Genomic DNA, 13,997 nt, shown 5'->3' on the forward strand with positions numbered 1-13,997 from the left:
ATAAATGTCGCCATGTTTTGTGCCGGTACTGTCACCAGGATCCCGACCACTCTGATATATCGCACCTCGACCTCGCCTCTAATTTTTGTCTCGGATGTCTCACTGCCGCCTGTAGCCCTCGTATAGCCTGTGCTACCTCGCTGCCACCTTGCTGCTACCTCACTGCTAGTGTCTTCCAGGATCCCGACCCTATGCGCCACTTCACGGGTGCGGCTGCTCTCCTTTTCAATCCTATCTTGCATGCGGTCCATTTTATATTCTATTGCATTCAGTTTGGTGTTCACGGAGGCAACGCACTTTTCATTTCTGCCAGCACTAAGCTTGGTTCTGAAGGTGGGCCCGTCGCCTCACCAAAGCCAGACCCACCTGAAGCCGATGGCGACCCACCTCCCTTGCCACTTTACTTGGTCCTGGGGATCCCATTGCGCCTGCACTTTTCATCAGCCCTTCTTTTTGTGTAACAGGCAGGCGACACTGCTTTTTGTTGCCTTTTGTCATTAGCACAACACTACCTCCACCATGTGGGCCCAGGGCGGCGCTCTTCTCTTGCCCTCACGCAGATATGGCCCCCGCCCAGACACAGTGGTCCTCTGCAGTTCACCTATACCCCAGCAGGGAACAAGCTGGTGGCTGTAGCAGTATGGGCCCCCGTAGACCGTGTGTTCACTGGCAGTGGTCTTCAACTAGCCCAGTGTTACAGCGGGCGTTGTCTTGGTCTCTGCCCCGCTTCTCTGTCGGGGCTTGCCCACTTTTAGCCCCCAAACTCTGATTGTCTGAGCTGTGTTCCATTCAGTCACTTTCTCCACCGGCTCACCCCACACCCGACACCCCACCAGCAGGGGATGTGGTTTCTGCAGCTGGGCGGACCTGAATTATGTGGGGGAAGAGTGCCAGCATGCCCAGAGTCCACACTTCTGTTCTCCGCCCCACTCATGCCAGTTGCCAGTTCCCAACGCTGCACAATAAATGCCAGTACTGGGTCCGGCTTGCGCTTGCTCATGCCCCCAACACCCCCGCCCCACCACGTCCGGGTAGCGGATGCGGCAAGCCAGCCGCAGCAGAGGGCATGCCGCGCGGAGGCAACGTGCCACTGCCAGGTGGATCACCCTGGGCTAACCCGGGGGGAGGGGGTCCACGCAACCCGCCGTCTCCACCAGCCCCCGGCGCCCAGGGCAGTTAACAGTACACCCTGTGTGCGGCTCAGTCTGCCCCCTCACCTCGGGCCTCCCGCGTTGATGCACCCTTTGACCGGCCCCACAGCCCCTGGACCAACCTCAGGGGAGCGCCGGAGAGCTTGCCTCCCTCCAGCCGGGGATGCTGCTTTTGTCCATCGTTGCAGCTCTCACCTCTACTTTGAGGCCGTGGGGGGTGGGCTCCCGGTGGGCTCCCGCCCGCTCCTTTTGGCCTGCCGCTGTCACCACTCTCTCACCACTCCAGGTCACCTCTCCAGGCCCCAGCAAGCGCGGCCATAGGCTGGCTTGGGAGGGGGCATGTGGGTGGGGGGTGCGGCACCCCACTCCTCCATTCTCTGCAGGGCCACGGTCTTGCAAGCTCAAAGTCGGGCAGCCAGTTCATGACCACTTCTGACCCACTTCCAGGTCGTTGGAACTCTCGGCAACAGACTGCCAGCGGATCCTGGCCTTCTCCTCCACACTGGCGCTCATGGAGCTCAAAGGAGAGTGGCCATCTTGTCACGAGCGCCCCCCGATCTTACTTTATATTTCTTGTGGTTTTGCTACTGTCCCATCTCATTTTGCTTAATACACTTTCTGCTCGTGGTGTCTCTAGGGTACCTTTCTTATTTCTATGCATATCCTTCTAACCTTTCCTCTGCAGTTTTGTAAATTGGTGAATCTCTTCACCATTTTCCAATTTCGCAATATGTGTTGCTGAGGGGTCAATAATGAGAATTCTATTGTCCTCCATCTATAATACTACATCTGTTCTTTTGGCCGTGCATTACATTTATATGTGGTTATCTGATTGATTTTTCCTCTTTTACTCTATTTATTGATAACTAAATGTTTGCCTATTTACTTGTCCTTTTCTATAGCCTGTTTATTTCCTCCTGCTAGTTATTTCCTTTGATGATCTATGCATGATCACTGAACTTGCTCTGTCCTTTAACCCACACAGCTCCTTCCTTACCTGCATCTGTCAGCTCCAACTAGACACACATTGGGCAGACTGAATGCTAATACTCTATTTTCTGTCAGCATACCTTTTCACACACTTGGACCTCTATAACAGTTGGGCTGTTTTTTATCTCGGAATAGCCAAAGTTTTCCGTCACATTGTGTTGTTGTCTGACTTAGAATCATTGATCCACTCTTTTTGGACTACCGAAATGTGCTGCTTGAGAATCTTGAAAACTCTGGTTGGTGCTGAGCACAGGTGCCCAAAAACTGCAATGTGTGTTATGATTCCGTCCCTCCTCCCCATCTTGTGCAATCTAAACTGACAACAAGCAGTGTTGCTTGTGAACTACAAGTTGGAATCATGGCCTCAAACACATTGACGGGAGTAGTGCCCCTATATGTAAGCAAAGCGGAAGGTAGGTCAAAAAAGGGGCTGCTTCTTACTCTAACAAAAGGCACTCATCTGAAGCTGGGGGTGCTGCCCCTTCTCCGGCGGAGCTTCATAGTTATCTTGTGTGCTCTACAAGGCACACTGAAGCTGCCCTAGTTATGTACAAACTGTGAGACCCCTTTTGCCTTCCAGATTTTCTCTTCAAATGTTGCTTTTAGGAAACTGTTCATCCGTATTTTGTTGTGTTAATTTATGCAGTATTTTGTTGCCACACTGAGTGTACACTTTAAACACTTGGAAAAAATGCATTTGAAACCCATTTTCAGTTCTGTGATTGATCTCCTTATATTATGCCCATCGGCATACATCTGCTGCTTATACATCTTAGCTGCCTTGTCTTCAGTTGTGTTCGTTTTTTCTTTAAATGTCTGTTTCAGCATACCCTATCTGTCTTATTTTTGTTTTCCTCAACCTTAACTATTAAATCTGCACTGCCTTTCAGTTCTGCCCAATCATCCCACAAGCTCTCCATGTACCTTTCTGGCTTTGTTTGTTTGAACTCAGCATCCCAAGGCTGTGGAATACCTCCTCTTTGCCTATCCATTCCTCATCCTCCCTCTCTTCACTCAGTAATTCTATCCGGGCTGCGCTCTTCCATTGTAGCTTATTCCAGTAAACTCTTCGCATTCTAACTCATTGTGTTAACCAATACTTTTTTTTTTGTTTTAGTACTTTTTTACTACATTTTGTCAAGTGCTTCAATGACCAGATAGTTTCCAAAATACAGTGATTTACTCAGGTCAGAACACAGAAGTTGGAGAAACGTTATCCGGCTACAGAGGTATGAATACACAAACATAGAATGCATCTCCAGTGCAAGGGTCCAAGAAAGCAAAACAAGGTAGCAGAGAGATCAAAGCCCTAATCTAAAGTTAGGACTGTGTTCTTGTGTACCAGTTTCATAGTCTACCATAGTTTGTGGTCGGGTAAGAACTAAACAAAGAAGCTGTAATAAGGACCGAACCGGTGTGGAAATACAGTGGTATGACTAAAAGCGGGTAGCACCTAAAATGTAGACGGAGAAGTGATGTAAAATCCAAATTACATGCCAGTGGCAAAATGAACAAGCAGCTAGAGTACAAAGTGAGACGTAGAAATAACCTGATAAACAGGCCCATGATCGAAAACCAGTAGCTAGCAACAGTACCTAGTGCAAAGCAAGGGGAGCCAGGCACAGGGTCAGCAAACGCAGAAAATCAGCCATAAGGAAAAGAAAACCAGAATGCCACTAAGAAGCCCTAGACTTTTTCTACCTCACTATGGTTGTGCTTTGAAACAGTCCTCTGGTGGATTCCAAACAATCTGTTTAAAGTAAAGTGCAGTTCTTTCCTCTAAATCGCATAAAGATTTGAGATGTGTCTGTACTTCTAGAGTGTGAACGTGTGGGCATGTATCATTGTTGCAATGGGATGGACATGTATTTCGTTCAAAAAAGTGTTGATATGAAGAGCATGGGATCAATTATGTGGTATTTCTCCATTCAGAATGTCTGTTCAGTGGGGAGTGCTTGATCTTGGGTCATATCTAGATTTTCTCTAAAAGCTTTGGAATTCATGTGGATTGTGTGCCCTTTAATCCTTCGAAATACCCTCTCTTAGGTAAATATGTGTACAAGGGATGCAATTAAGTTCTGTTTGAGAGGTATATGCATCTCATATATCACACAATTAAGACAATCTTGGGGAATTGGAGAATAAACCTAGGGAATGAGCTGATGTCAGACCCTGGTGCCAATCCACACCAGGTATTGTGATAACATGATTGACACTCTTTTCCGAGAGCTCCACCCCGTGAAATAGTCAACACAGGCAGCAGAGGGCTCTGCGGAAAAGTTGGGAGGGAACTGATTCTACCCAAGAAGAAGTAAGAGAAGTAACAATAGGTTACTGCAGGCCCCCATTGACGCCACCCGATCTGTGTTGCTACACTTTTCCCTTGTCCTACCTGTTCCTGAAGCAGGCTGTTCAAGATGCAAGATGATCCTGTTGCAGGCTGATGGTGGAAGAAACCGGATCCGTGAATATCCAAGAAGCAGAGAATGGTGTTGAGGACTAATTCAGAAAAAAGAAGCAGAAGCCAACCCCAAACGTATGAGGGCACGACCAAGCAGCACATCCACAACAGGAGTAAAGCAATCAAAAGAAAAGTCTGTTGTCTGATCCAATCCAGATAGCAGTACGGCGCGAGGCAAGGAAGTCCAATAACAATCCAGGTCAAACACCAAGACAATCCAAAGTTCAGTAAAGCAAAGGGAATCCGATAGCAGTCCAGGTCAAAGCCACAATAATCTAACAGAAGTTCAGTGTGATAACAGGATGGCAAGCCAAAGAAAACCTAACCCAGTCTGAATCGAGGAAATCAAACAGGAAATCAAACAGTACAAATACTACTAGCAGGTTATATTGAAAAGCACCACTCCATCCTCTTCATCCCGGTTTAGGTAGAAGGCACGCTGAACTTGCACGTTGCTGATGAGTCACGTTGGTTTACGCGACATCCAGCGGCGGATGCTAGGTAGTATAGTCCGGGCGGCGTTCCCCCGCCAGTCGCCAGGGCAATAGTCAGGAACAGCGGTGGCAAGCGTCCCCTGAACCTTGGCGGTTCCTGACAGTTTACTGCAGAATTCTGACGGAGTAGACAATGTATGATAATTCTGATTAAATGGATGAGACAGGCTAGTCTTAACACATGTTTGTATCATATTACCTTCAGCAATCCCATGGAGTTGCAGGAATTCAAAAAAATTGATCACATGATTAGTAACTGCGAAAATGCTAACCATAATGTATATAGATGATTCACAACTGACCAACTTGAATGATTAAATATTGTTATAACTTTTGTGTGCAAAATGAATTGCCTAATGTGTTGCCTCAATCATTATGTTAAAAAAAATAAAAAGTTATTTGCCTAATCCACCGTGCGACATCCTATGATACAGATGCATCCTTTTGAAGATTCCTTTAAGTTGATTGTGATGGATGCTTCATGTTTAAGTTGTTTTTTATTACCCTGAAAGCAAATTGGTTATTTTCTTCCTGCGCTCAGGAGTGCAGATGTGTGTCAGGGAGGCCTTTTTGTGTTTGCTTGGGTTGGATGTCGAGAGCATTCCCTCATTGAGGTTTTGAAATGACAACCCTTTGTAGCTGTAATTAAGTAGATGGGTTTTTATTTGGCATTATAATTGTTTTTTTATAATGCTCTTAATACCAAAGAGGTTTCTAAACTCAGACCCGGGATTCAAACTTTTGTTGCTTTGAGTCGTCTTGCTTCCAAGGGGAGTGCGTTGCCACTGAGCTTTACTACACATTGGTGCTTCCACACTGGATTATTGTTTTCATATATAGCGACGTGGTGGACATTTAATCAACAAAGAGGCCAGACAAGGACACATACTTAACAAAGGCTTTATTAACAAATATCTACAGGTTGTGTACAAACACCAAAGGTGCATGGTCTGAGTTAATCTAAAAGTTGTCAGGCTAGTTATCCTCTGCGGTGGTGGCAGGACATCTTATAATTATAATAATTATTACAGCAAAGCTAAAGTTCCCAGAAACACTGCGCCACAAAAAGTCAAGATTATAATGCCAATTTGCATTTATTATGAAGATTGTCAGCCTGACACGTGTTTCGAGCTATCCAGCTCTTCTTCCGAGGCTGATTGCACATAATTATATAATCAATAATTTGATGTATCATAAACAATAGAAGCAATATATACATTCATGGTCCCCCGCCAACTATGTAACAGGAGGGCGGTTGCACATTGAAATAAATGTAGGGAAATATAATTTATCACACGTATAGTTATCTCAGATTCGAATTGCGCTCAATATTTATTCATCAACTATACGAATGGTCGGTCATCCAAGTTAGAGAATATTGCTATGTCGACAACATTTATGTTGGCCAACATTCACTTGAATTGTAATGAACAGATCAGACTCGCCTAAGATGGCGGACCGTGTTGGTCATAGCGCATGCACCAACCAGTGAGGACTAGTCCCTCACCAAATTCATATTAGTTACTACCGCACGACAATGCAAGCTGGCGCTCGGGGGAGGGGTGGGGGTAAAACCTATTGTGAATTCACAACTCGTCCAGGTAAGACACTTGCCTTACGGTCACTGAGACTGGGACATGCTAATTAAGTTGGTCCAGATGCCCTTGATGAAATGCCTGGAATAGTTCGGAGTGAGATCGTAGGCATTCTTGCTTTGCAGGCTACACGCCTTAACTCGTAGTAATATTTGGTTATATTGTTTACAGCTAATTGGTATTGATAACCTCTCGGGACATATCTTGTTTCATAGCCACTTTTAAATTTTAATTACACTTGCAATGTCTATCTAGTTGTTGCTTGCACCTTTGGTATAGCCTAGTTGTAGGCGGTCCTGCACACTGCTGCAGGTTTAAATGCAAACATTGCTATTACTGTCAATTTGAGTAGGACCGGCATGGATACCTAATCTGAGTCTTTCTCTCTTTTTTAATATTCAGTACTTTCCGCAACTGCGAGGCGAGAGAGGTAGGACTATCCATGATGTATTAACATAGTGATCCGCCTTCATTTAATCTTTAACTAATGACAGCAATATAGCTATATTGGCTCTCTAGTTGGACGACGTGCTGTGGCTGAAATGTATTGTTCATTTTGTATTTCAGTAATTGTTATGCTGTTTAGGCAATTTGCCTATATCTAGACTTGGACTTAAGTTGTGCCATCACACAAGGTAAATTTCCCCCCTCGTCCCCTTTTCGTTGAATTGGTAGAGTAACTATCTGGTCGCATCAACCAAGCTGAGCAAAGTACTAATGCTATTCTCTTATATTTTTTCCTTGTCTTTCTCTCTGTTTTTCTGTTGACCACACTATGTTTAATTTGCTTGTTTATCTCCAATTTTCCCGCAATTTTGTGTGTATATTATGTGTTCATTTTATTTGCCTAACCAATTATTGTTTCCCAGCTTTTATTTCAATGTTTAACCACTCTCCTGTTACATACTTGGCGGGGGACCATGAATGTATATGTTGCTTCTATTGTTTGATACATCAAATTATTGATTATATAATTATGTGCAATCGGCCTCGGAAGAAGAGATGTATAGCTCGAAACACGGGTCAGGCTGACAATCTTCATAATAAATGCAAATTGGCATTACAATCTCGACTTTTTGTGGTGGAGTGTTTCTGGGACCTTTAGCTTTACTGTGATTCTCCTGTGGAGTATATAGGCAGTATATCCACGCCTCCCAGTAACCCGCAGCCTTTAGTCTCCTATTCAATTTGTGTGTGTGCAAGCGCAAAGGTACCCTTAAGCTTTTTTGTGCCGACAGTCTTTCTTCTTATAATAATTATTATAATTGGTTATTTATAACACGCTTAATACCCAGAGTTTTCCAAGCACAGACCCAGGGATCGAACCTGTGTTGCTCCGCGTCGTCTTGCTTGCAAGGTGAGCGCGTTGCCCCTGAGCTATCCTCCCGACAAAAGAAACTTGTCTCCCGGGAAGTAAACAGCGTTCCAATAAAATGCTTGTCTTGTTCTCAGTAAGTTCAAAGCTGGGGCATACCTAGAAATGCAACAACGTAGTTGGTGAGCTTAGAGTATCTGGGCTGAAGGGTTTCCTGCACACTGTTTCGCCACAATTCTAGGGAACTCTCATGTTGGCTCTCATCTTGGGTTTTGAGGAGTTTCCGCACACTGTTTCCCACAGTTCTCGGGGCCTCACCACCTTCGTTCGTGGTCCCTGGTGTGGCAACCTAGAAGAGGGACTTGGACCAGAGGACATGTTTGAATGTAGGTTTATTTAAATTAAAAGAAAACTCATCCTATAACCAAATGGGAGGTCCCTTCCTAACCAAACTAAACTAAGATGCTCTTTGGACCAACATTCCAGGTGCTCATCTATAGTAAAAAATACAAATATTTCTCGGCCTAAACCTATCCACTAAGCTGGCCCTACCACTTAGCAAAAATGTAAAAGGAAATAGGTAGATTGCATGCACTCTTGGTTCTTCCCAAAGGTATCTTCGGTTGTCCCAGGAATCCCTCCTGGGTCTGTATCCAATGGTTACAAGTAACAGTACTACTCAGTTTGTCAGTCTATGAAGTGCGTCAAAGTTCCCTAAAGTTCAAACAAAAAAGTCTCAAGTTCCTGAAAAAATGAAATATCCAAACTTCTTTAGGTGGAGGGATATTTCCTGGATCCCTTTCCACCAACTTGGTTGATCTATTCCCCACTTCGACCAACTGTTGAGTGACTCTGTGCTCCTTTATCTGCTTTTCACTCTGCTAATTATGTCACTGTGGCTCCTTTGGGTTCCCCAGACCTAATAACTGAGTTCTTTAGGGTTCTTATGACTCCCCTCTCCTTCTGGCTGTCTTGGTTTTCTTGGGTCCCTGCGTCCCTTCTTGAAGCTTATGCTGCTCGGGTTGCTCGGGCTCTGTAACCCTTCTCCATGTCTCATGCTCTCTCTTCTCGTCTCTCCATGTGACCCTTGGATGGTGCTAGGGTAGTCTTTCCCTCTTCCCCACTTGTTCTCTCTTCTCTTTGATTCACTCCAACCTGGACAGTGCGTATACCTTCTGTGTTGTGGTGCTTACTCAAGTGAGGGTCCGTCTCATAAGTGATGGCAGCATTCTTCATGGCTTGCCGCTCCTCCATACTGGTTGCTAGCAGTCTTTGCGTTCCGCTCGTCTTGGCCCTCTCTCTTGCCCTATCTCTCTCGCTCTCTCTCTGGCTCTCGGTCTGAGAGCGGAGCACCCGGTCCTCCCTTTGTCCTTGGACTCAGCAGCTGTTCACAGGCTCCATGCCCACTATTTCCTATACTTTGTCACGCCTCCAAGTCCTGCTCACTTCACACGACCTTTGCCTCTCAAGCCTCGTGTGCTTCCTTATCTGGCGGACGGTATCCCCTTGGCCGTGTGCCTAATTTCGCGCTGCAGCCGGCTCCGCTGGTTTGCATGCTTCCGCCCCTTGTCGACGTTCTCACGTCTGAGTCTCAGCTCTCCGTTTGTTTCTCCTCCTCCATCCAAGGGTTGTTGGGGACTTTATTCTTGCTCTGATATTCAAAAGATGTGTATTGTTCATCACAGGTTGTCAAGCATATTGGAAGTTTGTTATGTTATGTTACTTCGAATGTATATAGCGCCTTATATATCATTGGTATGACCTCAAAGCGCTGGTAGGTTTCGGGAACCGTAGTTCAAGTCAGTAGAGAGATAGTGTCATATGGTGCATGGGTGCACCGGATATGTGTGCAGTTGGTGTAGTTGTTGGATGATAGCTGCTTCATAGTAATAGGTGTAGTGCAGTTGGATGTGTGCAGTCTGGTGGATGGACACCTAGACTGGGTTCTGACTGTGTTAGGCCTGAGGAACACCTATGTGAGCAGCTAGGCTGGAATGTGCTCAGCTAGATGCATTTTTATTAGGGTGAGGTGTTCATTGTGTGTCGTATTCGTAAGTGAACAGCTAGGCCGAATTATATGGGGTATAGCTGTGTTCTAGTTGAATGATGGTGTATAGTTGAGAGTAAGCGTAGTGGTGTGATATGGTTGATATCTGTAAAAGCACTTGAGACAAGGCACGTGGACAGGACGGTGGGGACATACATAGCGACATACGGATATATAGCGACAGGGGTTGATAAAGGTATATATGGGGATACAGATATATACAGAGATACAGATAAATAGCGAATAGGTGGATACAGATATTATGGCAACAATTCCAACCACTCTGTCCAGTTCCATATATTCTATCCAGTTCTGTCTATTCTGTCCAGTTCCATCAATGCCAACTGATTCCATCCACTCCGTCCATTAGGTCACTCTATTCACTCCATCCACTTGATTTGTTTCATCCAGTTCTATCCAGTACTGCTTATTTCCATTCAAGTCATCCAGTTTGATCCGCTCTGTCCGTTTCGTCCGCTCTGTCCGTTTCGTCCGCTCTGTCCGTTTCGTCCACTCTGTCCGTTTCGTCCACTCTGTCCGTTTCGTCCATTCTATCCAATCATGTGGGTAGGATCGTAGGTTTTGAACACCAGGTAGAATAGTTTCATTGTCTGTTTCGTTGTTGGGTTGCTGGGGGATTCAGACAGATCACAAGTTTTATTTATTGTGTAATGGAGTTAGCCTGTAGTGACATCCTCCACGTTGTGGGGTACAAGTTGAAATGAGAGCTCATCAACGCGAGTGGCCACGTTTGGTGTTATTGTCTCCCAGTTTGGCTTACTAGATGCGTCGGGTTTAGATGACGTCAGGATGGTTAGCGTGGTGTGATCCGATGAGGCAGGATTTGGGGTGGTGTGATAGAGCATGGTGTGATCGGGCATAGTGTGATGCGTTGGAGTGTGATATGTGGTAGGATATGGTGTGATTTGAGGAGAGATAATGGGATGGGATGTGATGTTATGGGATGTGGTGGGATACCATGTGATGGGGTGTTATCTGATGAGACATGGCGGGATATGATGGGATATGATGGTGCATGCAGTGCTGTAACATGGCATGAGGTCATGTGCTTTGCTTTTGTGAGCTGGCGTGTGATGTGAGGGGAGGGTTGCAATATCAGTCAGATGTGTCAGGTTGTGTCTGTTGGTGGTGGTGTCGCATTTGTGTACATTGTGCTTTTTGGGACAGTCCCAATATTGCCAATCCCGCGGGTTTGTCAGGAGGGGTCTCTGTGAACGCCATCATTTGGAAACATACAGTTTTGCAGACAAACCCTGATTAATCCAGGCAGGAAATCTTTAATTGTGTGCTTATTTGACCGAATTCAAGTTAGTCCGAGAGTTCTGTTTGCTTCCCATCCTTTGCCAGAAACTGCTGAGATGGGGGATAGTTCTGATGCCAGGAGAACGCAAGCCTGGGCATGTCGCTCCCCGAGGGTAACACCACAGCAGCGAAAGTTGCGAGATCATGTGGTGAGGTGCAGCCCTCTCCTAGGACCGCATGTTTAGGGCACGTCGGCAGTTAACACATTGCTAATGTATGTTTTATTTTTATTTTATTTTTTGCCTTGCCTCTCAAACAGTTGGGATTCTAGAAGTGGGGGCGGGGGAGGGGAGGTCCATTGAAGCCATTGACGTTGAACACTTTGTGGGTCAATATGATGCTGTGCTGGGAGGGAGACCCCATAAAGTGCATGGGGCGGGGCATGTAGCAAGTTCAGCATTACCTTCAGCCAAACAAATAGAGGTATTGTCTGTATTTCTTAATCCCATGTAGGCAGATCATACCTTAAGTATAGGGAGTTCCCCATGGGAATGTGAGTTTTTGTCCCTTAAAGTGGAGTCACTCCCAGTGACGTTCCGCATTCCCAAATCCCTAGGGTGGGTTTTGCTGAGCGGGCTCACTTCCCTAACCTCAAAGGGGGTGGCTCCTCCTAGGAAAGAAGGGATGAAGTCTCCAGTTTCATCACACTGGTTTGAAGGCCTTCATCATAGCAATACAATTGTTTTTTTCTGGGTCTCTTTTAGGAGTGGAGTGACAGCAATAGGCTCTGGTCGAAAGAGAACTGCGACCAGCTCGGTTGAGTCTCTCCCTGGGCTGTGGGGGTGTGCAAGAGGGTCCTGACACTTCGCGCTGGTATGATGTCACTCTCGCCCCCTCTGTCAGTGCTCTAGTCTTGGCCTAATAGTCCTCCTTTTTGTCACGTCTCTTGCTTGTCTCTCCTTTCACCTTTAATACCTCCCTAGAGCCAACTCAGCCCACTGGACCCTTTCCTAATATGTCTTTCCGTTTCCTCCTCCTGATATTTCCTGACCATCCCCTATTGCCTTCCACCTCCTCCTTTTCTTCACCAGATTCCTGCTGCTGACTCTCTCCTACCACCAGCTTCTGTCCACCAACCTCCTGCTGTCTCTCCCATACCACTTAACCCTGATGTCACTCTTATAACACTAAACTCCGATGTGCACCAACAACCTCATGCTGTCCCATTTCTACCACATACTCCAGACAATCGCCAACCATTTGCAGATCTGCTTTCTACCCACTGCCTCCTGATGTCTTTTTCCAACCCTCTCTTTTAATGGTCTTCTCCTGCAGCCTCCTGTTTCTTTTGATTTTTTTTTCTTTGTTTTTTTTCTCTTTATTTCTTATTTTTAAAAAGTATCAGTAATCACAGCTTGGATCATTAAACTATATAAAACATCTTATTTTAAAACAGAGTTCAAAGTAAACAACAAACTGTAGCCCTAGAATCCACAAAATGACCCAGACCTAACCCAAGATAATGTGTATTAATCTGACATCCACAAACACACCCATTAGTTTTGAAAACAACCAACTCCACTACATATACATAGTTTGATTCAGTATCACCTGTAAAGTTCAGTGAAACTTCCCCATAGTTCCTCATAAAATACTTCCTTGTGCTGTTTATAATACATAGTCTTCTCATATCTTGATAGAATTTACACATCTAAAATCCATTCTTCCACTGTCGGCTTCTTCCTTGTCTTCCAAACTTTTAAGATCTGTTTTGTCGCCATCAACAAAGCTTTATTGATCCAACAAGATGTTACCCAACTATCATTATGACCACTTCTCGGTAGCTGCAGGATAACTGCTAAGGGATTGCCTGGATAAGTAATGTTCCAGACATGATCGACTCCGTCGACAACGTCCCTCCAAAATGTCACCACTCTTTCACCACTCCACAACATATGAAGCAGACTACCGCTCTCCTTACCGCAAACCCCAGCAACAATTATCAATCATTCCCAAAGCACACATACGCACTGGGGTACAGTAGATTCTGCCCAGTACTCGCTGATGAGTATAGCGTAGCTGTAAATCCGTCTTGGCCTTTACCGGAACTTTCCAAACCCTATCCCACTCTTCTAGTGTAAGATCTCTGCCTAACTCTTCTGACCACAACAGCCTTAACTTCTCCCAGGAATCCAACCATTTAGCATCAGATTGCATAACCTTTTAAATACCAGACACTTTTTTGTGATGTGATCCACAGGTCAATACGTTAAGAATTTACGGTTTCTGCCATAATGGTGCCTCCTCCATCATCTGTCCCCTTTCAGAGATTAAATCTACCAGTTCACCATATCTTCGTAACTCCCTATTTTGCAATACAAATTTCTCCACTAGACTCTCAATGGATACTACCCTTTCATCATTCCAGACATCGTCAGTTGTTAAGATGCCTCTCTTAATCCAACTCTTCCAGTTCAATGCCTTATTACTGATCTGTAGACCTGGATTATGCCAAAGAGAGGCCTCTTTATAAATGAACAATCCTTGCCCGCTTCCCACTATCAATGAAGTCAACGCGTTCTTTGCTGCACAAACTGTTCTTAAACTCTGCATCCTCCCACGCAACTTCCCAAAAGAATACAGGCATTTAATATCATACGGTGAAAACTGCTGCTTCTCAA

General features: G+C 45.3%; 1 long non-coding RNA gene across 1 annotated transcript in view; it reads left to right on the forward strand.

Annotated features, from left to right (window-relative positions):
- The window catches only part of LOC138471937 (uncharacterized), a 201,988-nt gene extending 194,410 nt beyond the window's left edge, over window positions 1-7,578 (forward strand). Inside the window, exons 3-5 of the long non-coding RNA XR_011268537.1 lie at window positions 7,094-7,121; window positions 7,259-7,326; window positions 7,561-7,578. This is a non-coding gene — a long non-coding RNA (uncharacterized lncRNA). The remainder of the gene's footprint in view (window positions 1-7,093; window positions 7,122-7,258; window positions 7,327-7,560) is intronic.
- Window positions 7,579-13,997: the final 6,419 nt, after the last annotated feature.

Source organism: Ambystoma mexicanum, chromosome 8 (genome assembly GCF_040938575.1).
Source record: "Ambystoma mexicanum isolate Mex_15411 chromosome 8, UKY_AmexF1_1, whole genome shotgun sequence".
Taxonomy (NCBI): domain Eukaryota; kingdom Metazoa; phylum Chordata; class Amphibia; order Caudata; family Ambystomatidae; genus Ambystoma; species Ambystoma mexicanum.